Source organism: Saimiri boliviensis, chromosome 4 (assembly GCF_048565385.1).
Source record: "Saimiri boliviensis isolate mSaiBol1 chromosome 4, mSaiBol1.pri, whole genome shotgun sequence".
NCBI classification, from domain to species: Eukaryota; Metazoa; Chordata; class Mammalia; order Primates; family Cebidae; genus Saimiri; species Saimiri boliviensis.
The window spans coordinates 60,309,895-60,336,808 of record NC_133452.1 but is presented as its reverse complement, the minus strand read 5'-3'; the positions used below and the strand labels follow the sequence as shown (position 1 = coordinate 60,336,808).

The following is a 26,914-nucleotide window of genomic DNA, read 5'->3' as shown; positions in this document are numbered from 1 at the left end:
CATATGCTCTTGCTCAATTTCTTATATTATTGACATCTTACATTGTAGTGATGCATTTGTCACATCCAAGGAACCAACATTGGTACATTACTGTTTTTTTTTTTTTTTTTTTTGAGACGGAGTTTCGCTCTTGTTACCCAGGCTGGAGTGCAATGGCGCGATCTCGGCTCACCGCAACCTCCGCCTCCCGGGCTCAGGCAATTCTCCTGCCTCAGCCTCCTGAGTAGCTGGGATTACAGGCACACGCCACCATGGCCAGCTAGTTTTTTGTATTTTTAGTAGAGACGGGGTTTCACCATGTTGATCAGGATGGTCTCGATCTCTCGACCTCGTGATCCACCTGCCTCGGCTTCCCAAAGTGCTGGGATTACAGGCTTGAGCTACCGCGTCCGGCCCTACTGTTAACTAAGCTAGACTTCATCTGGATTTCACCAGTTTTTCTATTAATGTTCTCTTTCTGCCCCAGGATCCTATCCAGGATACCACATGACATTTAATCATCATACCTCCCCAGCCTCCTCCACTCTGTGGCAGCTCCTCAGTCTTTTCTTGTTTATCATGACATTGACAGTCTTTAGGAGTACTGGCCTGGCAACCTGTAAACCTTTGCCTGATTTGAGTTCCTCTGATATTTTCTTGTGGTTACACTGGGGTTATGGGTTTAGAGGAAAAAGAATATCACAGAGACTAAGTGTCCTCACCACATCCTATCCTGGGAACATGATATCATCATGACATCACCACTGATGTTAATCTAGCTCACTTGGTTAAGCCAGTGGTAATGCCAGGTTTCTCCACTCAAGTTACCGTTTTTCTCTTTAAGGAGTTTTTAAAAATTAAGTTTAAATCATAGAAGTAATAAATAAATGTCTTATCCTTGTAAAAAAAAATGAAACATTACCGAAAAGTTAAATTCCCCTTTAACTACTCCCTGTCACCCATCCTGGTCCCCATTCCACCTCCTTACAGGCAAACACTGTTATTGCTTTGAACCTTTTCAATGCATTTACATGCACACGTATGTCCCCATAAAATATACATATAAGTTTGTGTTTGAGGTTTTTCTATAAATGATATATCGTACTATATGCATACCTTTCTGCAACTTGCTTTTTTCACCCAACAATATGTCTTGGAGCTCTGCTGTTCTTTCCAATGGCTGAGTTGCATTTTGTTGTATACTACAGATTACACCCCAGCTAGGCCTGTGTGGATCCTCTGGAACCTGTAATTATTAGATCAAGTTACTCATGTTCACGAAAAAAAGCACATTTATTAAAGTGGCTATTTATAGACATTACATAGTGCTATTGACCATTGTATTTTCAAAGATATGGTTCAAATTGGTCACTGTTGTTTAACTTCATGGAGTAGTAAAGCAGCAGGAAACACCACATCCAGGTTGCAGCATCAGGGAGCAGTGCTAGAGCCCTTCCTTTGCCTCTTCCCACTGACCACACCAAGGAGAGAAGGAGAGAGCCATCGTATTTTTCTCTGTTACTGCTCCCCTGCATTTCTGGGTCTAATGCGATGTAGTGAGAAGAAGGTGTACTCACACAGAAATGGTGGTGTAGACAGTAGCTCCAATGTGCAAGACATTCAGCGAAACGTAAGACATTCTTGTTCCGGTTCTTCTCATCAAATTCAATAAAACATTCACTTAAAAATTTTTTTCTGATGACAATAGTGACATGTGTTTAACACAGAAAATTAGGGAAATATGGAAAAATACAAGAAAGAAAATTAAAATCACCCCTTATTGTACCACCCAGAATATCAACAGTATTATTAATATTTGATATATATCCTTCTAGTCTTTGTTTCAGTGGATAAACCCATGTAAACAGCAGACACATTTTGGGTGTGGGGAATATATAACAGACTTACTTTTCCTACCTACTTCCCACTCCATTTCCCCTGCCAACTTCTCGGATGAAAATGAGATGTGCAATCAGCAGAAATCTCAGAACTGTCTAAATACATGAACTCGGTCATGCTGACAAAGGGCTGCAGGCATTAAAGGTCAGCAGATTCCCACGCCCAGGGAGTGAGACTGAACACAGATGGGGTTGCCCTGCTGCTTACCTGCACTGCCTACGGTACGCTTAAGGGACTATGCTCCTGGCCTTGGTATTTGCTAAGCAGTTTCCTTTTGTGGGATGTTGTTGGTCCCTTTTGCTGGAGGATGCTGGGCGCTCTCCTTTTTCTGTTCCACCTGATCTGTGCTCCCTTCCTTTCTTGCAGGCCACCTGCATGTCCAGCAGTACTTTTGTGGTTTGTTTAGTCAGTTCTTCAAATGTGTTCCACTGTAACTTGACGTCACTTTCTGTCCTGTCCTATGTAATTCCGGGTAATTTTAGAAGCAGCTGAAAGCATCACAATCCCATCAGAGAAAGGATGTGGCTCAGAGCCTTCCTTTTGGGACCACATCAAGCAGTGCTGAAGGGCAACCCGAGAGTGCTACAGGCTGGGAGGCAAAAGGCTCCACTGAACCCCTCTCACCCCAAATTCATAGGAACTGTCAAAATTCAGCTACCCTCAGGGTATATGCTTTCCTATAGGTTTTAAAAACGTAACAGAGATGTTCTCTATTTTGGAATGTTGATCTTCTGTTTTAAGGAACAGGAGTGCACATGTGAGTGCACCAAACCTCACAGGATCTTTTCCAGTCCTAGGGTTGTGGGATGTTTACACAGAAATACACTGATGTGTACACTGATCTGCAAGCCAAGTCTACCTACAGGCAGAATGGGCAATCACTTAATGCTACTCAATTGGACAACTTTCTAACCCACTTTTCCTCATATTTCTGTCAACATTTCTCTTCCTCACTTCCTGTCAAAAGCCTGGTAGTCTATTTTTAGAGTCTTGGGGACTGTATTAGTTACAATTAGGTTTGGCTGTTGGTCATGGTAAAATGAAATGACAGAGGATTAAAGGAGGTGGAAATTTTGCTCTCTGTCCCTCATATGAACATTTCATAGTATGATGTACAGAGCTGGTATGGTAGCTTTGCACCTTGGAGCCCTCAGGGCTCTCAGCCCTGTCTATCTTGGAGTTCTAACAACTGTGGCTCCATATTCAAGATCAAGCCCACTCTGAGATGGAGCTCCAGCTGTCACATTCATGCTCTAAGTAACAGGATGGAGAAGGGATGAAGAAGCTGCCTCTACTGGAAATTCTCGGGAACTGCAGCATGGCACTTTACTCCCATGCCATTGTCACGTAGCCACACCTAGCTGCAAGAGAGGCTTGGACATGTTGTGTTTATCTGGGTGATCAGGTGGCAAGATAAATATACAGTTACTGTAGGAAAAGAGGAAAATGGCTTTTGGGGAAAAACTAGCAGTTCCTACGATAAGAACCTGTTGGAATTCCAAGAACCAATCATTAGAATATAACCCAGAGATAGGGGGTTCCTAGCTCAGCCATTGGGTTTCCTAGGTCAGTACTTTTGTGGGGATCGGTGCCACTATGAAAGTGCACACCTTATGAGATTGGGATATATGCCCAGGGACAGGCAGAGAGGGCAGCTAAGAAGAGGCTGCCCAGAGGGCAAGGGGCAGGACCTCAGACCAGCATTTTCTTCCTCACGGCATTAGCTGGGGCTGGGGTGCATGACCACATCCCTCTCAGCATCGGGGAAGATGACTGTGGAAATAAGTGTAAACCATCAATGCTGTGAGAGGTCCTACAGGACTACTGAAGTTCAGAACAGGAGACAACTGGCATCTTGAGCATCTGTCAGGTACCAGGCACTAAGCTGGAGGTTTTATATATCGTCTGTTATTTAACTCTCACAACACCTTATCATTTTACATTATCATGCCATTGTACAAATGTGGAGACAGGCTCATGACTGTAAATGACTGAACCATATAGCTAATACACAGAAAGAAGCTTTATCCATTGAGCTCTCTCAGTACAGAACAAGATAGATTAGAGCGGTTCAAGGTCTTAAACATATACATTCTTGTATCAACTTTTTATAAAGTGAATTACATAAAACACAGGGAGCTAGATGGCTATTATTTAAAAGCTGTGACTACTTTCATGAAACAAAGATTTGTTTAGTAAAAACAGTGACCTCCCTAATTTATTGTAGCAATCCAGATATCAGGTTGAATATGTCAGCTTGAAGTAGAGAAAGCTCCTCTTCTACTTGCTTATCTAAATATGCTTTGGATTATGAGGTTTACTTTTGCAGTGACCTGACTGTGATTTTTGTTAATAATATTGCAAATGTTTATGTAATTTGGTTAATGCTAATTTTTTGATAGAATGAAAAGATGAAGGATGATGACCTCTCCATGAAACAAAATGAAAATGACCTATCACAAATAAGTGTCAGCCAACCTGCTGATGGGCCTCTCAAGCAGATACAAGAGACAGAGTAAATTAAATCATATTGTTGTGACTCAAAAAAGTAGATTAAAACACTGTGGGCCGGGCACGGTGGCTCAAGCCTGTAATCCCAGCACTTTGGGAGGCCGAGGTGGGTGGATCACGAGGTCGAGAGATCGAGACCATCCTGGTCAACATGGTGAAACCCCGTCTCTACTAAAAATACAAAAAAACTAGCTGGGCGTGGTGGCGCGTGCCTGTAATCCCAGCTACTCAGGAGGCTGAGGCAGGAGAATTGCCTGAACCCAGGAGGCGGAGGTTGCGGTGAGCCGAGATCGTGCCATTGCACTCCAGCCTGGGTAACAAGAGCGAAACTCCGTCGCACACAAAAAAAAAACACTGTGGGGAAAACTGAGTGACTGATTAATATGTAATTTACATGTTAACTCAAAAATATTTGCAGTCAAAATGAAAGCAAGACTTTTAAAACAGGTCAGACAACAAAATTCATGCTTCATCCAAAGATTGGTTTTTTTTGAGACAGAGTTTCGCTCTTGTTACCCAGGCTGGAGTGCAATGGCGCGATCTCGGCTCACCGCAACCTCCGCCTCCTGGGTTCAGGCAATTCTCCTGCCTCAGCCTCCTGAGTAGCTGGGATTACAGGCACGCACCACCATGCCCAGCTAATTTTTTGTATTTTTAGTAGAGACGGGGTTTCACCATGTTGACCAGGATGGTCTTGATCTCTCCACCTCGTGATCCACCCACCTCGGCCTCCCAAAGTGCTGGGATTACAGGCTTGAGCCACCGCGCCCGGCCCCAAGATTGTGTTTTTAATGAGAATCATTGCTAGGAGAAACTTCTCTTTACATGTATACATATAGAGTAATTATTTCCCCTCAGTACATTTATAAAGGGAAACTGTCATGAAATGCCCTTAAATTAAATAAAATGACTTCAGTTTGGTACATGTGAATTTTTGGAATCACTTTGTGGTGAAATGCACTTATGACATATCTCCTGCCTGCTAAAGGTACAACTATGCAACGTCCCTACAACTGCTGGGCTTGGATGACGGCCCTGAGCCCAGTGATAGCAATCCTATCGTGATGAGAGGGGCATACATGTCCTTTCTGTATCTGCGCCACCTTTGAATCCAAGAACTGCAGGTATGTGGATAGCAGGCATCAGGAATGTCTGGTTGTCTAGAAAAGGGGCTTTTCTGCTATTTCAATAGCAAATACCATATTATGCTTTTGTATTTTGTTCCTTTTTTTTTTTTTTTTTTTGAGACAGAGTCTTACTCTGTCGCCAGGCTGGAGTGCAGTGGTGCCATCTCAGCTCACTGCAACCTCCACCTCCCAGGTTCAAGTGATTCTCCTGCTTCAGCCTCCTGAGTAGCTGAGACTACAGCCGCGGGCCACTACGCCCAGCTAATTTTTGTATTTTTGCTAAAGATGGGGTTTCACCATGTTGGCCAGGATGGTCTCAATCTCTTGACCTTGTAATCCGCCCACCACGGCCTCCCAAAGTGCTGGCATTACAGGCTGAGCCACTGCACCCGGCCTCTTTTTTTTTTTTTTTAACATGGAATCAGCCCCTTTCCAGGGTGGTGTGTCCCTTTCTCCACAGTAGGGTTGACCTGCCATCAAGTTGTATTCTATAGGGTGAACTAGACATAGGGCGGGTCCTGATTCTGTTCTTTCTTTGTTTCAGAGCATCTGCTTAGGAATTTTGAATTATTTCAGATCTGTTGAGTGAACGCTGACAACACTTTGGGTCTTACCTTGGTTTCAGAGAACCTGGTCCCCACCATGGAAGATAGTTCCTGGGTAAATATGGCAAAAGGAGGTCTGGTCACATCACAGGGCCTGGGCGCTCACCACTACGTCCATGAGACGCCCGCCGAGCACAAGGTGAGGTGTTGTGCTGAGATTTTCTCTTCCTTGATTATCCTGCCTCCCAAAACCACCCTCTAGATAAGACCTGGAATGAATTAACATGACAGAGTAACAGATGGGGGGTTCTTAGGGAAGAGACTTTTTAATCCGAAGAAAATACAAGGTCTGCTTAAGAGCAAGTCACAGGTGGAGAGTGCTCTAAAGCAGCCCTGGAGGCCACACTGGGAAGGAAGAACTAGAGTTTGAGAGGCCTTTCTGTTACTCTGGCCTGAGAACTTGACATCCTTACAGAGAGGCTCTTAGAAAACCCTCCTTGACATTGCTGTATGTATCTTGTTTGCCTCTTTTCTGTTTTCCAAGACTCAAAGGAAAAAAAAAGACTCAAAACAGAAGTAGAAAAAAATTTCAAAGAGCTGAACAATAATTTTATCCCTCTAAAAACCTGCTTTCCCCTTAGTGCTTTTGGTGTTTCTAGAACATATTTTTCTATAAAGTCTATAAAATGTAAATCCTGGCCTGGCATGGTGGCTCACGCCTATAATCCCAGCACTTTGGGAGGCTGAGATGGAAGGATCACAAGGTCAGGAGTTCAAGACCAGCCTGGCCAACATGGTGAAACCCCGTCTCTACTAAAAATACAAAAATTAGCTGGGCGAGGTGGTGGCACATGCCTGTAGTCCCAGGTACTCTGAAGGCTGAGGCTTGAAGGAGAATTGCTTGAATCCAGGAGGTAAAGGTTGCAGTGAGCCGAGATTGTGCCACTGCACTCCAGCCTGGGCAACAAAGCAAGACTCTGTCTCAAAATAAATAAATAAATAAAAATAAAAAGTTCAATCCTACCTAACAAAATGCCAATAATCAAAATTCACATTAACTCCCTTTCTTTGGGAATAAAGTTGAGACAGCTTACATTTTATCGGACTGTTGTAGATACTCTTGCAATATTTTAATATCAATCTCTAGAGAGTTTATTCCTGAAGATAGAGTTTAATGTGAATTTTATCTTCTTAAAAATCGTAGATTGACAAAATTGATTTAGCTACCAAACAAGTGATATTCTAACTAGTGTGATCTCTGACTTATGCTTGTTGTGTTAGAGTGAAATCTTACTGTTAATTGTTGTTCATATGCACACAGTCTAGAACAGCACTGACCAGCAGAAATAGAATGCAAGCCACATACATGATTTACAATTTTCTAGTAGCTACATTTTAAAAAGTATAAAGAAACACGAAATTTTAAATAATATAATTGTTTAGCCCAATGTCTGTAAGATATTATCATTTCTACATATAATCAATATTAATAAATCATTAAGCAATTGTACATTTTTTGTACTGTCTTTAAGATCTGGTATATATTTTATATAGCGACAGCACATTTTAACTCAGACAAGCCACATTTCACGGGCTTAACAGCCACATGTGGCTAGAGGCCACGTGTAGTGAACAGTTCAGCTCCAGATACTGGGAAATATTTTCTTATTTTCCCAACTCAGTCACTTAGAGTCTTATCTTCACTCAATCTGCAGGACACACACAGACTTCCTCTTATCTTCCTTTACCTCTCTACCCTCCTCCCTGGGTCCTAGCTCATCAAGCCCAATTATTTTGGCCCTCAGTAGGCTAGAGAGGAGAGTTAAGACACTTGGAATACAAACATGCTATAAAACAAATCCATCTTTCTTTTACTAATATTGATCCAACCACAGTTGTTGTGTGTTATTATGCTAATGGATATTTTTGAAAATGTTCTTACCAAAGAGCCCTCTTTCAGTCACTCTGTTCTGGGTTTGGGTAGGAGAGAGAAAGAAAGGAGGAGAGGATAGGCAAATACTGTCCTGCTGTATTCATTGTAGGAGGAACTTCTTTGGGTAATATGTTTATTATTATTATTATTATTTATTTATTTTGAGATAGAGTCTCACTCTGTCGCCTAGGCTGGAGTGCAGTGGCATGATCTCAGCTCACTGCAACCTCTGCCTCCTGGGTTCAAGTGATTCTCCTGCCTCAGCCTCCTGAGTAGCTGGGATTACAGGTGTGCGCCACCACACTCAGCTAATTTGTTTGTATTTTTAGTAGAGACAAGGTTTCACTGTGTTAACCAAGATGGTCTCAGTCTCCTTACCTTGTGATCCACCTGCCTCAGCCTCCCAAAGTGCTGGGATTACAGGCTTGAGCCACTGGGCTCGGCCCTATTTATTTATTTATTTATTTATTTATTTTTAGAGATGAAGTTTCTCTCTTGTCACCCAGGCTGGAGTACAGTGGCGCAGTGTCGGCTCACAGCAACCTCTGTCTCCTGGGTTCAAGCAATTCTCCTGCCTCAGCCTCCCGAGTAGCTGGGATTACATCTGTGCGCCACCACACCCAACTAATTTTTGTATTTTTAGTAGAGGCGGAATTTCATCATGTTGGTCAGACTTGTCTCAAACTCCGAACCTCAGGTGATCCACCTGCCTGGGCCTCTCAAAGTGCTGGGATTACAGGCATGAGCCACCACACCCAGCCTTAATGCAATATTTCTTTCCTATGCTTTCATAACTGATAGGAATAACAGTGCCTATTTTTGTTCTTAAAAGTTCCTAGCTGCTATTATTTTAGTGTGAGACACTCAAGGAAGTGGCCTTCTATCTGTCTTTAATAGGACCATGTGGTTTAGCTACACCCCGTGGGTGTGACCTTGTCAGTATTTACACCAGGATATCCAGCTCCGGACTGTGTGATTCATCCCATGGAGGGCACAGGAGGCACAGATGTTACTCTCTTGGGTTGAACTCACCTGGCCCAGGGCTGAGGCTGCTGGGAGCAAACCTCTGGGCTTACCAGATCTCAGCAAAGCTCCTAAAATGGAGATCTCTTTCCTGGGCCCAGTGAATTTGGTCCCATGATGAAAGTCTTGGACTAGTAATCAAAGAATGTTTACTCAACAACAATGCCAGAAAAAAAAGGCATCTACCGTCTGTTTTGGACACTTTGTCACTCTGTGAGCCTACTTAAAGGCATGTGGCAGAGTAGAAAGAGCCCCAGAATGAGAGGCAGCAGCCTTTACCTGGCTGTTGACCTTGAGTGTGTCTTCTCAGGCATGGAGGCCGGATACCCTGTGGCATGTTCAGGATCTGCCAGGACTTGACATGCTGGTAGCAGAGGCTGTTGTGAGGAAGTGGTAGGAGATGAGGTGGCAGAAAAGTGGGCCCAATTGTGAAGGGTTAGACTCTCCTTAGGAAGGGAATCTAATTCCAAGGTTGGTGGGGAAACAGAGAATTTTTTTTTTTCTTGAGACAGAGTCAAAGTACTGAGTTTATAGGCATGAGATATCGTGCCCAGCCCATTCTTTTAAATGGGAGAATGGCTCGCTTCATTGGCTTGTAAATTTCCAGAGGATCTTTGCCCATATGTAATCACATTTATTCCCTTCCTTGAAGTCCTTCATGAGTTTCCTGTTTGTCACTAGACAAAGTCCAGGCTCCCTGGTGAAGCTGACAATGTTGGGCACAATCTGGCTGCTGTTAACCTCTCAGACCTCAGTTCTCTCCACTGTCCCTATACGTCTGTCCTTAGGGAGCTGGGCCTAGACCTCCCCTAAATGGGCAGAGTTATCCATACCTCTGGGTTCCCCTGTCCTTCATCTCCTCTTTCCTTGGTAAATGTGTACTCTTATCCAGAGTCTGCTCAAATATCACCTCTCTGGGAAGCCTCCCTTGACATCTCCATGCAGACCTAAGTGCTCCTGGCCATGACTTGTCTACTTTCCCTATAGCTCTGAGCACATTGCTGTGCTTGACTGTTGGCCTGTTTGTTCCCACAGGCTGTGAGCCTATTGCTCATTCATTCATTCACTCGTTCCACAAACATTCTGACCAGTAAACATAACTAGGCACTGTTCCAAGCACTGGGGATTCAGCAATGAATCAAATGGACACAGATTCTGCCATCATGAGACTTTTTTCATGAAGAAATACAGACATTAAATTAATAAGTAAGTAACATATATAGAATGTTCAATGATTTGGCATCAGAGCTTCCACGGACTTCCAGAATGTGTCTGGATGTATTTGAAAGGTACAGCTTATGTGATTTCCAGATAGAGAAGTGAAGTTTGATTCCAAAGCTTTGGCCTAACCATTTGGAAGTTTAGAGTTGCCATCAACTGAGATTTGGTTGAAGCAAATTTGTTGGGAAGATCCAGATCTCAGTACAGGACATGAAAAGTTTGAGATGCTTAACGATGTTCAGGTGGCAAAAGGTGGTAGAGAGTTAGATATACATCTTTCACATTGTAGGTATCAAATGTTCATTTGATAAAAGAAAATCTCTGCCTATAATAGAATGGTTGTGAGGTTACAAAAAAACTATGCACATGAAAGTGCTTTGCAAAGTATATCATGCTGTTCAAATGCAGAAAAATTAGCTGTGATAAGAATAATATACTCTGCAGACTAGAAAGCAGAGCACAAATATATTTGATTTTCTTTTTAAAAGATTATAGCCAATAGGTTGAGTCATTTACCTAACACATTTTGATGGGATTCTTAGGCTAAACTATTATCATCCAAAATTAATGCAAGATGATTTAGAAAAAGGAAAACTAGTCAAAGAAGTATTTTCTATATTGCCAAAAGGCCTAAAATTCACATTAACAAGTGATGGCAGAAGCCACTATGGTGAAAGGAATGACAGGCCACCAATTTTTCTATAGTTACTATATTTGGCAAATAGTTATCTTGGCATCAGTTAATTTTCAAACTAAAACATGTGAGTCATTGCAAAGGTCATATTATTTCTTACCCCAACAGATAATTATTGCCCTCTTCCTTTTGCCACTCCTCCAAACATAATATTGAAGGATCAACTCTCTAGACCACAAAACCATTAGAGGGAGGGTCTTCCACATGACTGCGGAAAAAATGAAAATAAACAGGAAATAAAGAAACATTATAGTAACTGAGCCATAACCCTGCATGAAGCAATTTGGTCATCTGGTCTTTAAAGTGCATCCCCTGTGGCATAAGTATGTATTTCAGAGACATGGGACTAAGGGAGGAAGAGAGCAAACTATGGCAGAAAGAGAAAGAAGATGTATGCCTATATAAAGGGTTTGGATGATGGGATGTGTATGGGAAAGTGGAAGAATGACCATTTAAATAGATGATGGCATTGGAGTTGGCATCTTGACAATGCTATTGCTTTTCATCAGCTCAGAACTTAATCCGCTTGCCATTGCCTGAAAGTCTTATAAAATTCTGCTGTACAAGAACTTTGGGAAAGGTCTTTTCCAGTACAGTGAATAAGGCATAACATGTTAAGTTGTTTCTTTTTTCCTCAAAGGCAAGCTTATTTTACATAACAAGAGACAGGAGCTAAATCCTAATAGAAACCAACATGGTAATTTATATATCTTAGCTGTTTGATTTTTTTTACGGAACATGTTATTTTCTCAGCATGTTTTCTATTTTCCACTGGTACTAATCATTTTGTAAGAAATCATAATTTCAGGTTGGGCGCCGTGGCTCTCGCCTGTAATCCTAGCACTTTGAGAGGCCAAGGCAGGTGGACCGCTTGAGGTCAGGAGTTCAGACCCAGCCTGACTAACATGGTGAAACCCCATCCGTACCAAAACTACAAAAAATTAGCCAGGCACAGTGGCACATGCCTGAAATCCTAGTTATTCAGGAGGCTGAGGCAGAATAGCTTGAACTCAGTAGGTGAAGGTTGCAGTGAGCCAATATTGTACCTCTGCACTCCAGCCTGGGTGACAGTGAGACTCCATCTCAAAAAAAAAAAAAGGATAATTTCATTTTTGGAATTCTAGTCAAAGGAAGCTACTAATTATTAGAAAGTTTTATGCTTAAAGCATAGCAAAAAAGCAAAGCAAAACAAAAGACACTGCTAAAGGAATGATGAGCGATGAAGTATCCTTTCAATGAAATATGAACCATAGCTTTTTTTTTTGAGATGGAGTTTTGCTCTTGTTACCCAGGCTGGAGTGCAATGACGCAATCTCGGCTCACCGCAACCTTTGCCTCCTGGGTTCAGGCAATTCTCCTGCCTCAGCCTCCTGAGTAGCTGGGATTACAGGCACGCACCACCATGCCCAGCTAATTTTTTGTATTTTTAGTAGAGACGGGGTTTCACCATGTTGACCAGGATGGTCTCAATTTCTTGACCTTGTGATCCACCCGCCTCGGCCTCCCAAAGTGCTGGGATTACAGGCTTGAGCCACTGCGCCCGGCGAACCATAGCTATTGTTTAGAAATGCTCAGATTTACTTGTTAGAAGATGTCTCTGTTTCTGTTTGAATGGTTAAGAAACAGCATGTAAAAACTAATTATACAACCATAGAAGTGAAGGGACCCAAAGAGCGACCCCATCCACCTTTCTGATATTGGCAGTTAGCAATCTAAGCAGATGATAATCTGCCCTGTTTGTTAAGATTCCAAAAGTGTTCCTATAGTTGTACTATAAGCAATGCCACATGCACAAAGCAGTTTGTAGGTCTTCGGAGAGCCAGGATATGACTGCTTAAAATTTATAGATAAAAGGATTCTATACAACTAATTACTTAGCATAGTTTTTTTTCTTTTCTTTTTTTTTGTTTATTTGTCTGAGACGGAGTCTTGCTCTGTTGCCAGGCTGGAGTGCAGTGACGCAATCTCGGCTCACCGCAACCTCTGCGTCCTGGATTCAAGCGATTCTTCCACCTCAGCCTCCCAAGTAGTGGGGACCACAGGTGCGTGCCACCACATCCGGCTATTTTTGTGTTTTTAGTAGAGACGGGGTTTCACCATGTTGACCAGGATGGTCTCCATATCTTGACTTCATGATCCACCCGCCTCGGCCTCCCAAAGTGTTGGGATTACAAGCGTGAGCCACCACGCCCGGCTTAGCATAGTTTTTATAAGAGTTAATAGATGTAAGTTGAAAGACTGGGAACCACTGGTTCCACAGTTTAAATGACTCATGAATAACAACTAAGAAAATCAGATTTTTTTTTAAATGTAAAAATATAATCTCTCTAGATATATATTTAAAAACAGAAAATAGGCCAGGTGTGGTGGTTCACACCTATAATCCCAGTTCTTTGGGAGACTGAGGCAGGAGGATCGCCTGAGGTCAGGAGTTCGAGACCATCCTGGCCAACATGGTGAAACCCCATCTCTACTAAAAATACAAAAATCAGCCGGGTGTGGTGGCACACCCCTGTACCTAGCTGCTACTCAGGAGATTGAGGCAGGATAATTGCTTGAACCCAGGAGATGGAGGTTGCAGTGAGCCAAGATCATGCCACTGCACTCCAGGCTGGGTGACAGAGTGAGACTCATCTCAAAAACAAACAAACAAACAAAAACCAGAAAATAACAAGTGTTGGTGAGGATGTGGAAAAATTGGAACCATTCCTTGTTCACTGTTGGTAGAAATGCTAAATGGTGTAACTGCTATGAAAAACAGTATGCAGATTCCTCAAAACATTTAAAATTGAATTTCTATATTATCCAGAAATTTTACTTCTGGGTATATACTCAAAAGAATTGAAAGCAGGGGTTTAAAAAGTATTTGTACACCTATGTTCATAGCAGCATTATCCATAATAGCCAAAAGGTGGAAACAACTCAAGTGTCTATCAACAGATGAAACAAAATGTGATAGTTTCATAGTTATTATGGAATATAATTCCTCCTGAAACAGGAAGGACATTCTGACATGTGCTATAAAATGTATGAATCTCGGTGGGATTGTGCTAAGTAAAATATGCCAGTCACAAAAGAACATTGTATGAGAAACCTAGTATAGTCAAATTCATAGAGACAGAAAGTAGAATGGTGGTTGCCAGGGGCTTGAAGGATGGGAAAATGGGGAATTATTGTCTGGTGGGTACACAGTTTCAGTTTTGCAAAATGAAAATAATTCTGGAGATGGATGGTGATGGTTGCACAACAACATGAATGTACTTAACGTCACTAAATTATACATTAAAAAGGAAGAGGATAGATTTTATGTTATGTGTATTTTACAATAATAAGAATAGACAGATCAATAGATCGAGAGAGAGAGAGAGAGAGAGAGAGAGAGAGAGAGAGAGAGAAATAGATATCTAGGCCAGTGTTTTTTAACCACCTTTTCTTTGTGGATTCTCACATAAATACCCTTTTTTGACTTTTTTTTTCCTAACCTCCCCCTACAAAGAAATGTTAACACCAGAGGTATGCCGTAGATTTGCTTGTGTTCAATGTGTGTATCTGTGCTTTATATATTAAAAAAAAGAGATGTTTTTTGTCCTCCAAGAACCACTTTCCCTTCTGAGCATTCTCCCCCTCACATAGAATGTATGTATTAGGCTATGGTGACATGAAATCAGAATCAATGAAGACAAAACACAGGATTTTTGACAGGCGTATATTAAAAGCACAAATTATTAGAGATGACAAATCATAGACTCAAAGAAACCTATATGCACAAATATAAAAATCATTCATACATTCTTTTACTTAACAGATATTTTCTAAGCACCTACTATGGGTTAGACCCTGTGCTAAGCAATGAGAATAAAATGATGAACAAAAACAGACATATTCCTTACCCTTACAGTACTTTGTAATCTGGTGGGTGAGACAAATATTTCTCAAAAAAATCACACAAATGAATGTAAAACAGGGATATCAAGTTCGTCAAAAGAGAGAATGAGAGATCCTTGGTACTATGGGGAAGCTGGGGCAGGAGGGTTTCTAAGGAAGTGATGATTGAGCTGAGGTTGGAAAATGAAAAGGATTTAATTAGGTAAAAAGGAGAGGGAGACCATTCCATAGAGTGGGGACAGCCTGTGCAAAGGACCTGTGGCCAGAGGGAGCATGGCACCCATAAGAAACCAAAAGAAGACAGGACTGGTTGGGGCACAGAGACGAGGTGGAAGGTGATGCACAATGGAACTTAGCTCCAAGTTTCTCAGCCTTGGCACTAATTGATAATTTGGGGCCTGATAATTCCTGTCCATTACAGGTTGTTTAGCAGTGTCACTGGCCTCTACCCAGATGCCAGCAGTACCTCTTCCTAAGTTGTGACAACCAGAAGTACCTCCAGACTTGGCCAAATGTCCTCGGGGGCAAAATCACTCTCAGCTGAGAAACACTGGACTAGAGAGATGGGCCAGATTGTTTGGCCCTGTTAAGGAGTTTTGCTTTATTCTGTGGCCAATGGGAAGCATCTTAGGGATATAAAAGGTGGAAGGGGGAATGACACAATCGGAACTGTATTTGTAAAAGATCCCCAGTCAGCAGTGAGGTAAATGGAGAGGAGGGAAAGCCCAGGCCAGAGGAGTCATGGATAGACTATTTAAGAGGATAGGCCAGTTTAGAAGGTCCTAGACTAGTCCTCATGAAATATAATAGCTTGGACTAGGGTAGTGGGTAGTGGAGATGGGAAGAAGTGAAACGGGATAGTTCCCTGATTTCCCCTCATAGGATGTATGATAGGGATGTGGCTTGCCTGTTCAATGGCCCTGCTGCTCAAACCCCTAGGAAGAGCATGCAGGTGCAGAGGCCAGAGCAAGTGCTTTGGGCTCTCAGCCCCATTGTAGTGTTTAGGGATGGGTGCCGGCAACCCCAGTCTTACAAATCCCTTTCAGCTTTTCTGTCTGCTTGAGTGTTAATCAGCTCAATCGACCCTCTACCTTATCACAAGGGCAGAGGGCCAGTGTGGCAGCTTTCTGTATCCCAAGCTCTTGCCCAGTGTCCTGGAAGAATCCGATCACATGCGGGTTGGAAGGATGAGTGCAAGGCATTACTGAGTGATGGAGGTAGCTCTCAGTGAGATAGATGGGGAGCCAGATGGTGAAGAGGTAGGGGAGATAATCTTCCTGGAGTTCAGCTATTCTTGCAGAACTCCACTGGACGTTCAGATGCCTCTTCCCTCCTTCTCTGCCATGCTGCCCTACTGCTCTCTGCTGCTCTCCACCGCTCTTTGCCTCTCTCTGCTGCTCTGTTCCTCTGCTCCTCTCAATGTTCAGTCTCTTGTGTGTGTGTCCGATAAGGTCTTGGGTTTATATGGGCACAGGATGGGGGTGGGGGTGTGGCGGGCCAAAGTGGTCTTGGAAAATGAAACACTCAGGCCCAAAAATGGGAGTACCTGTTCTCACTTAGGTCTGAGGGCACAGACCCACGGGTGGAGCCCTCACCAGGAACCCCACCCTTCTGTACCCAGCACTTCCCCGTCCTCCCATATCAGAAGTGGATGGATTTGAGAGACAGGAAGTAAAACTAACAGGACTTGGGGATAGATTGGACATGTAAGGTGAGGCAGAAAGAGACGTCGTGCTAGAGCAAGTGGATGGGTGGTGGTGCTATTTAGTAAAATGGGCTGGAGATATCCTTGGTTTGTAGGGGAAGATTTAATGATTGGATCGTTGTTAAAATTGAGGGGGCTTTGAGATGCCCAGGAGCAGTTGTCAGATAGATAATTGGATGTGTGGTCCAGAGCTCTAGAGGGTCTGGATTGGAGGCATAAACTGGGGAGCAAATGGTCTAAAGGTGGTAATCTCAGCTGTGAAAGTATCTGCCATCTCCCAGGGAAGGAACAGAGGAAGAAAAGAGGAGGTCCTAGGAGGCAGCTTGAGAGTGGCCATCATCTAATGACTTGGTAGAGAAAAATAAATACACTTCACAGTGTCAGTCAGATGCCCAGAGAAGAGAGTGAGTCAAGAATCAGGAAGCACTAAATTGTGTCAGATGCTCCTGAGAGATTACCTAAGATGACGAAAGAAAGTTGGTTGGATGTAGAGCAATGGTCATTGTTGGTCTTAGCGAGGGTGGTTTGGGTGACTTGGTGGGGCCAAAGGCCAGATGGGAATGGGTTGAAGAGTGAGAGGTGAAGAAATGGAGATGGAGAGTATAGATAACATTGTAGGAGACTAGACGGTGAAGCAAGGTGAGCCACACAGTGGAACCTGGGGAAGGGCGTGAGGAAGTTTCACAATGAGAGGGGCGGGCACACGTTTCAGTGTCAGGAGTCCAGTGGAGAGGAGTGGGATATCCACGAAGGAGCTGGGCTGCTGCTGAGGTGGGAGGCAGTGGCCCTAGAGAAGGGGGCAACGCTGTCCTCCACCTTGCGGAGGAAGGAGGAGGGAAGAGGCGTGAGCGCGGTGGGTGGCGAGGGGTGGTGGCAGGGAGTGGTGCCCTGGAGAAGCTCCTGCTGGGAGTAAGAAGAGACTATACCTGGGAGGGAGTGCTGAGGCTTGAGGAGAGTGGAGAAGTTTGAAATCGTGATAATTATTATTAAAATAATGATTCTCAGGGAATCTGAGTGGGTACTCAGTTTTCTAAGAAAAATAACATTACGATTGAAATACTCCTTACTTGTGTTAGATTCCTCGGATTGTCAAAACAAAGTACCACAAACTGGGTGGCTCACGACAACAGAAATTTATTCATTCCCTCATAATCTGGAGCCACAAGTCCAAAATGCTATAGAGGAGATCCTTCCTTGCGTCTTCCAGCTTCTGGTAGTTGCTGGTAGCCCTTGGCATTCCTTGACTCACCCTCTAATCTCTACCTCCATCTTCACATGGCCTCCTCCCCTACGTGTCTGTCTCCAAATTTTGTAAGGATCCCAGTCATTGAATTAGGGCCCACCATATTCCAGTATGACCTCATCTTAACTTGACTATATCTGCAAAGATCCTATTCCCAAATAAGTTCTCATTCACAGGTTCCAGGTAGACATGAATTTTGGGGAAAACTGTTCAACTTAGTACATTACTAAGCCATGAAACTGTGCTAATGTATTTTAGAAGTACTTATAGAATAAAAACAAAAATATTTTTAACTAACGTTGAGGGATTCCAAGTGCCTCACACTCACAGAGTCACATACTCCCGGTAGCTGATGTAGTCTCTAGTGTCTCCACGGTCTCCATGTTACAGATGAGGAAGTGGAGGCTGGGAAAAGCTGAATGACCTGCCCAGGATGAGATCCTGACAGAGCCAGCACCTGAGCCTGGACATTCTGACTTCAGAGACCGTGCTAGGCTCTATCCCTGCCTTTTTTCAGTGGCTACTGGATTTATTAGATAAACAAATTAATCAGCTAGTTATCTACCTCAGGAACTACCTCTTCCTGCCAACATTCTTTGTTAATATATGTTTATGCTTTTTATACATTCAGAATATTTACAGCTTCATACAGGCAGCCCACTGTGTGGGAACAGAAGCCTGCTGCTTGTCCATGTGGGATGGCAAAATATAGCTCTCCCTTTTCCAGTAACATCTGGGCTTGGCTTTCTTTCCCCAGGTCCACAGCGTCCAATGGAGTTCTCGGAAGTGGAGAACCAGGGTGACTCCTACAGCACGAAAGCCAGCTGTATCCACACCCAGGACCAGCAAGGGGTGCATGTCATGTATGAGGAAGCCCTAAGCGATCTGAAGGGACTAGAGGCGGTGTTCCTGCTTGTGGCCAGCCATTACACTGAGAAAGAAAAATGTGAGAAGTCAGATTAAAAAAAAAAAAAAAATCAACTGCCCAAATAAACAAAACACACTAAGGGCTCCTCTTTAATGTTCTCCACCCCAAAATATAAACACATATCCAATAGTACCTGAAAATTCAATAAGCACACACACCTCCACCCCTAAAATGCATTCAGTTTGGAAGAGATACAGTTCTGTTTCCAGCTCAAGCCCCACTTTTGATAGAGATGGTGACTACTCTTTCAGGGCTGGGTTGTAATTCTTGCTGTGGTTCAGACTCTGCTTGTTGACCAGGGGTATTTCTTTTCTTTTCTTTCTTTCTTTTTCTTTTCTTTTTTTCTTTCTTTTTTTTTTTTTTTTTTTTTTTTTTTTTGCAGTAGGAAGTTTCCTTTATAATGACGAATTTGATGATACACAGTTCTAGAGTAGGGCCTCAGTCACTTGGCCACAGGGGCAGCTGGAGCAGGGCTGAGAAAGATGACACCCTCCAGGGCTCATGTCACACTGATACATGAGCCAGGAATGACCACCCGTGTACTTCTAAAGTTCAACCCACTCAGAAGGTCAGCCAAGAATTGTGCTTTTAATTCTTCGCTTTGGCCACTGAAGATCAAATCCACCATGATGACAGGATTTCAGTACAATAGGCTCTTTCCAGTCATGACAGACAGAGATGTCCAGGCTCTTAATAAGAAAAGTTCCTTTGACTTTTCCTGCAAGGACTGAAGAGATAAATCTTCTCTTTGTGATCTGCTGAAATGTTTATGTAGACTTTAAAAAAAACAACTCACAGTCCATTCCGTGCTGTGTTTCCCTGGCAGGTTTCTTATGATCTACCCTTCGATAGCTAGAGGGGTTTTATGTCAGGGAACAGGAAGTTAGGACACTTTAAGCAAAAAGAATCCTAGTGCAATACTCAGAAGTAGATCGTGGGCCTGAGGGGGCTGGAAAGGTGGGTTCGACTGAGGAGCAGGGTGTTGCCTTTTGGGAAAGCCTAGGGAAGACAGGGGCTTCAAGGAGCAGGGCAGGCCCAGTTCCTTCCTTGCTCTCCTGAGGTACAAGGGAGAGCACGGCCCCTGCATTTTCACCTCTCAGGGCTGAAGACCCAACCTCTGACCCTTCGCCCACTCTGGTGACCTGCATGCTAAGATGGGTAGTCTCTGACTAAAACAGGCTTAAGCCAAGAATTGGCATTCGACTCCCAGAGGCATTTCTGCATCACCCACTGGGTTCAGAACCCCAAGGGAAGGAAAGTAAGCAAGTGAAACAAATGACTTTTCTTTCTAAGTGTGGACCTTGAGGAAACTGCTTTTAGCAGCAGAGACAGCCCTGGGTTCCTATTAGGAAACCACCAAGATGCAAGAACATCTGGCTAGGAAAATGCAGACAAGCCCCAGAGGAAGGAATTGTTACTCGGGGTAATCAAGTAACCCATAACCTGTATTTTCTCTTCCTTTTGGCATCACTCAAATTGATCCAATTTTAGAAATGGATGAGGTAAGAATATTCTTTTGGGATACTATGACAGCATGGGAATTACATTTGCGAAGAGCTTAGAATTTCTAGACACATTGCAATACCTAAAGGGAAACTTAATGAGGGTTTGTGCTATTTTGTAATATGTGTAGACTGTAATTAAAGAAAGTTCACACCGATACTGTTACAAAATGCTGCTCAAAGAAAGTTTGACAACTAACTTTTCAGATCCCAGACAGAATTAATTTAATGTAGGATTGAGCTCTTTGTCCTATCTTTGCCATTGGTATCTGAATTATAGGACACAATGATGGCATCCAACATTGCAGGGTATTTACTTTCAGCTCTTAGCTCTTGTTTTTACTGGTTATCCTACATACTAATGCATCATTTTGTCCATATTAATTTATAATACCATGCAAATATTTCTAGCTGTTTAGAATTTAATTGGATTGAGATACTTAGTCAGTAGTCATTTAACCACATGGGCGTCTTTCAGTTGAACTGGTAAATATGTAGTCATCTATTGTGAAATGATTTCCCAACTGTTGCTAGGGAAGTTCTTGATTATCTTTCTCTTGCTTAGTACCCATCATATATATGATAATTATTTACCTGAAATTTCAGCACATGAAAATATCTTATCTTTGAATATTTAATTCTGAAATAGAATACTTAAAAATTTAAAGCAATAATAATGCCGGTAGTGAAAAATAACAATAAAGTAAAAAAAAAAAATCAGCTGAATAATGAAAATTACCTTCATTGATTTAAGTTAGTAATTAACATAATTAAGGAATATCTTGGAAAGGTCTCTGAAAATTTTTTACTTGGCTAACAATGATGAAAATAGCAAGTCAAACTGAGTTTGTTGTTAAGCCACTAGGGATTTGTTTTTAGAAAAGGAGAAATGTATGCTTTGCCTTTAAATTGTGGGTTTGAAGACAGTTTAGCATAGATTACTTGTTAACTAAAGTTTGATTCGATTTCTAAGATTAGTCCTTAAAACTAAATTTTAAAAATAATAACAAAAACTCCTATTGACTTAGAAGTCAACAAGTATGAACTCAGTGTTCGTCCCGGGGACTGGTTCAGTATTTCTATTTCTGAGATGGAGCTGATAATCCAAGGGGCACATTTCTAATTGGAACAGGTTCCTTGGGAGGCCCATTTCTAAATGTTCTCACCCTCTTTTCTACCAGGTCACAAAGTGGGCACCCAGCCAAAGAGTGGTCAGGACTGGGCATGGGCCCATGCAGGTGTGGACAGGTTTGCTGTGCTGTATGACATGTGGACTCAGGAAGCAGCTTTTCTGGAAAACAAATGCCAGGTATTTTTGCCTAAGGGACAAAACATCTGCTAAAAAATCATTCTTACAAAATCTAGTCTTTTTTCTTTTCTTTTCTTTGTAAAACTTAGTTGGACTTTTAGAAAAGCTCTCAATCGGCCGGGCGCGGTGGCTCAAGCTTGTAATCCCAGCACTTTGGGAGGCCGAGGCGGGTGGATCACGAGGTCGAGAGATCGAGACCATCCTGGTCAATATGGTGAAACCCCGTCTCTACTAAAGATACAAAAAAATTAGCTGGGCATGGTGGCACGTGCCTGTAATCCCAGCTACTCAGGAGGCTGAGGCAGGAGAATTGCTTGAACCCAGGAGGCGGAGGTTGCGGTGAGCTGAGATCGCGCCATTGCACTCCAGCCTGGGTAACAAGAGCGAAACTCCATCTCAAAAAAAAAAAAAAAGAAAAGCTCTCAATCAAGAGAATAATTATTTTATTTAAATAATCTCAGCTAATTATAAGGATGTAAAAATTTTTCTTTACTGAGGTTCTTCATCACAAAAACCAAAATGTGAAAGATATTTTTTTATCTTACAGGTATCATTTGTTAGAGGGCTATATAATTCCTTCTTATAATATGTATGCTTTTAGTGAGAATGGATGAGGATTTCATTGAGGATTGTCCCTGCAGTCACAGGGACAATCCTCAGTTTGCTAATCACAGACAAACTGACCTGCTCATGGCCTTTAGAAGTGTATGCCACATTTGAGTAGGTTAAAGCAATTGGACAGAGTGCTGAGTGCGATGTTACGAGGGTGAGTTTAAAGCAATGAAACAGCAAATTACTAAATCATCACTGTATAATGAATGGTTCATATCCCAAGAAAAAATGACACACTGCAGGGTTACTGCTCTTCATTTGTGCCCTTAGCATGGATTATCAGCCCTTCTAATAATCACCGATTGCTAGGCGTTTACTTACCAAACGTTAAGTATTTACTCTGCCAGGGACTGTTCCAGCCATTCAGGGTCATATAGATAACTAAGTGAAAATGATCTGTATCTTTAAGGAATCTATCATCTATAAAATTGATTCAATCTCCAAGCAAAAATTATAACCTGGTTACTAACAGCTTATAATTGAGTATATTCATGAGTAAGGGGGACTCTGCAGAGAGAGAGAGAGAGATTTGTCCTGGGGGAGGGGGAGCACTGTTGGGGCGCAAGAAATGCTAGAAAGTCTTTCCAATGGAATAGATATTTAAACTTGATACTAAAAAATAAGTAAGATGTTGTGTGGGCCGGGTGCGGTGGTTCATGCCTATAATCCCAGCACTTTGGGAAGCTGAGGTGGACAGATCACGAGGTCAGAAGTTCGAGACCAATCTGGCCAACTTAGTGAAACCCAGTTTCTACAAAAAATACAACAAATTAGCTGGGTGTGGTGGTGTGTGCTTGTAATCCTAGCTACTCAGGAGGCTGAGGCAGGAGAATTGCATGAACCTGGGAGGTGGAGGTTGCAGTTAGCCAAGACTGCACTCCCACTCCAGCCTGGGAAAGTGTGAGACTCTGCCTTAAAAAAAAAAAAAAAAAAAAAAAGAAGCCTGGCAGGGAAGAAAAGATTCTTAAGCAGACGAAACAGCATTAGAATGTCAGGAGAAGTGAATGGGAAGGACCATCTTGGGGGATTTTATTTTGAGAAATAAAATCTTACCTTCTTGGAGGATGGTAGGAAGACTACTATGGCTGGGGATGTAAAGGCATGAGGGGTGGCAACGAGCCACACATGTGTTTTGGGTGCAGCCTACAAAGGACCTGCTAATCATACTATTTTAGAGTTTAACTTACAAACAAAGAAGAGTCATTGGTGAATTTCTATAGAGAGAAATATGATCATGGCTGTGTTTTTAACAGCTATCTTGGTATAAGTGAAAAAATGGATTGGAATAGAGAGCCCCTGAGAAAAAAAGTGCAGTTATTGCAACAGTGACCTGAAAAGGTTAGGAGGGGACATACAGTGGCGATAGAAGAATAGAAAGGCAGAGAGACGGCGAGACTAGGAAGGAGGAACAGACCTGAGAATACTTCGCTAAAGTGGAAATGGCAGGATTTGAAGACTGGATCAGGAAGTTGGAGTGAGAGAGTAAAGGTGGAATTAAAACAGCTTCCTAAGGGTTAGGGAGGAGGCTATTAACTGAAACTGAACACAGGAGGAGGAAGAGTGTCTTCACAGGGGAAAATAACATAGGCCCTAGGACAAGGCATTTGAGGGGGTTGCTGAAACTCAAGTGTGAATGTTTTGTGGGAAGCTATAGATTTGAAGCTCAGGAACAGTTATGAGCTGAGGTATGAATGTGGAGGTTGAACCACAATAATGAATCAAAACAACCAGGAAAAGAGAGATGTCTGAAATGCAGCCCTAAGTAATATAGCTAATTTTTTTTTTTTTTTGAGATAGATTCTCACTCTGTCATTTAGGCTGGAGTGCAGTGGCACAATCACAGCTCACTGCAACCTCTGCTTCCCAGGTTCAGGCAATTCTCATGCCTCAGCCTCCCAAGTAGCTGGGATTACAGGCACTTGCCACCATGCCCAGCTAATGTTTTGTATTTTTAGTAGAGACGAGATTTTGCCATGTTGGCCAGGCTGGTCTTGAACTCCTGACCTCAAGTGATCCACCAATCCTTCCAAAGTGCTGGCATTACAGGCATGAGCCACTGCACCTGGCCCCTGAGTAATATACCTACATTTAAGGGGCAGGTCATGAAACAAGAAGGAGTAAAACTAAATAGGCCAGAGAAAAAAGGAAGAAATAGCATTGTGAGAACCAACAGAAAAATGAGTTTTAATTAGAAGGGGATGGTTACTAGTGCGGAGTTCCGTGAAATGTCAAGAAAGAAACTCCTAAAAAACCAAGCAGCTTGGTCAGGTGGTCATTGGCATTGTAGGACTCTTTCAGAAGCACGGTGGGGGTGGAAACCAGGTTATAGTGCACTAGGATGTGGTCAGAAGATGGGGAAATTGAAACATTTTCTTTGAATTGTTTTTCTAGAATAGATGGTTCACCATTTCATCTACTCTCTGGTTGCTCTGTTACTCCTAGAGATGTAGGTCACCCGCTCTTTGGAAAACAACTGGCTGGGCTTAAATAGTGCAAGCCTTGGACTTTGAAAAAATGTTTCTTCTTTCAATGGTAACTGGCCTCTACAGGATTTGTCTGGAGCCTTAATCTGCCAATTAGAACCTTAACCAACTGAGTGAGTGATTTAGATGCACAGTATAGTAACTGGAAAGGTCGTATGAAATGTAACTAAGACAGGATCCCTAAACTCCACAAGTTTATCTGTCCAGGCATGAATTTTAAACGGCACCCCGCCCCTTTCTGTACTCTCCCCACCTTCCCTTTCAATGCCTCTGGGCCTCCTGTGGAGGCCCCTGCCCGGCCCAGCCCGGTAGGACTCAATGACAGTAGAAGAGAAGGAAGGCAGAGAAGACTGAAAAACACACCAATTTCTCCACACTTCAGCCTGGGATTCAATCTGTGCTAAGGTGTCAGATCTGTCCACTAGTTCCTCCTACGGTAAATGAAACTATTTTGACTTGAAAACATTTGGTGAAAATAGCTCTCTCATTTCTATCCTGAGAATAAATTCCCTATAGAAGCTATCAGTGCCAAAAGCATAAAATATGGCCAAGTCAGAAAGTTTGTCCAAAGAGCCTATATTTAATGGATAAGCCAGATTTCTATCTAAAGTACAATTGACTTCCCCCAGTACTGTTTCTACAGCCAAGTTTCCTCAGCTGTTTTTGATTGTTAAATATATTGGTATCACTAGAGTTAAGAATTGCTTGAACATATTGTGTTCTTTTAAATCCTTAAAATAACATATTATGTATGAAGGTTCATAAAATTTAGAGCTGATATTAACTTAGGTAGATCAAGGGATTCTTAAGAGAAGTCAGGTATTAGCCGTACCAGATCCTATGTGACACTGTACCATCTGCTAAGTCTTTCTGCAGCTACTGAAGGACACATATACTGGATAAAAATCCTATTCCTTTGAAAAGCCAAAAAGAAAATGTCCTGTGACAAGTTGGGTCTAGCAAAATTTTGTTTTGTTCTTTCATTTAACCTAAAATACTATTTCAGAACTTTTTTAAATCCTTGAAGTAAAAAAGAATTGAAGTAAAAAGAATATAAACCCAGTAAGGTTTGAGATTATTTATTTTGTCTATTTTCCCATTTTCTTCAATATTTAATGCTTACCGTCAGTGTGCACCACATATTATCTTGCCTGAGAGTTGGCCCTTGACACACACAGGTGACATTTGACAGACTGGGAAGATGTCTTAGACAAATACCAGCTCAGAGCTGAAATGGAAAAGGGCCAGTTAGCACACAGATAGTAAATAGAACCCATGATGCAAAAAGATCACGGCCCCACCCCTGTTGGGAAAGAATCCATAATAAAATTATGCAATGGTTTGAGACACTCTCGAGGTTGAGCACAAAGCTTAGAGAAGATTCATCAATTTAAAAAGAGAGCCACAGTTTCCTTCTCCACAGCTAAGTTTACCAGATAAATTAGTGCAATATTTTGGACATGCTTATACTAAAAAAGTATTTATTTCTCTGAGATTCAAATTTGACTAAATGTTCAATATTTTTATTTGCTAAGTCTGACAGCCCTATCAACAACAATAAAATGGAAATTTAGCGTGGGCTTCTATAATCTGGTATCATCAGGTTGGAATCACCATCAAGAACCCTTCCCCCTCTCCCAATTCCCCACACACTCCCCCTTCTAAATAACCAAACAATTGGACTCTTTGTACAAAAACAGGTCAAGGAAGTATAAACACGATAAACCAGCTCCTGGGATTGCCCTGGCCCAGTAAAAAGGTTCAAGTGAGTCCAGAATGAGTTAGGGAAGTAATTGTTTATTTCCTAATCTTCACATGGGGCTATGGAGGGCCATCCTTCTTACCCCATCCAGTCATTCTTCCTTCATTTCTGTGTTGTCTTCTGCTGTGTAATAATTGAGTGTTATAAAGCAGAGGTTGGTGAATGGAACAAGGTAACTGAGATTACCCAGCTGGCTTCATTTTCCCTGGGGCTCATTTAAAGGCAAGATGGTCTCCAACCTCCCTCACTTTGCCCTCTTGATGTGTGAGTTTCTAATTTGTGGAGCAACTCTGTGACCTGAGCTTTTAGTTTCCTTTGGTGTTTTCCTTTTCATACTAAGGTTTATCCAAGGTTTCTTAGACCCATGTTTCCCAAAGGGCATCCTACAAAACCAGGTGCTAAAGAAAGTGCTCCAGGCTCTTCCTCCTTGAGGCTTAGCATTGGGCCTCCATAATAAAGTATCTCTTAATAAAGTACTATTTGATTCTTAGTGTGTTATTCATTTTCAAGGGTTCAGCTCTTTTGTGTAGAAGAGGAAAAACTCTTTTCTCTG

At 42.3% G+C, this 26,914-nt stretch overlaps 1 non-coding gene across 1 annotated transcript in view; it reads left to right on the top strand.

The window, feature by feature from the left end:
• Positions 1 to 26,914, top strand: part of CCDC162P (coiled-coil domain containing 162, pseudogene) — an 88,255-nt gene that overhangs the window by 12,714 nt on the left and 48,627 nt on the right. Inside the window, exons 3-5 of the transcript XR_012517118.1 lie at positions 15,882 to 16,015; positions 18,523 to 18,711; positions 21,377 to 21,504. This is a non-coding gene — a transcript (coiled-coil domain containing 162, pseudogene). The remainder of the gene's footprint in view (positions 1 to 15,881; positions 16,016 to 18,522; positions 18,712 to 21,376; positions 21,505 to 26,914) is intronic.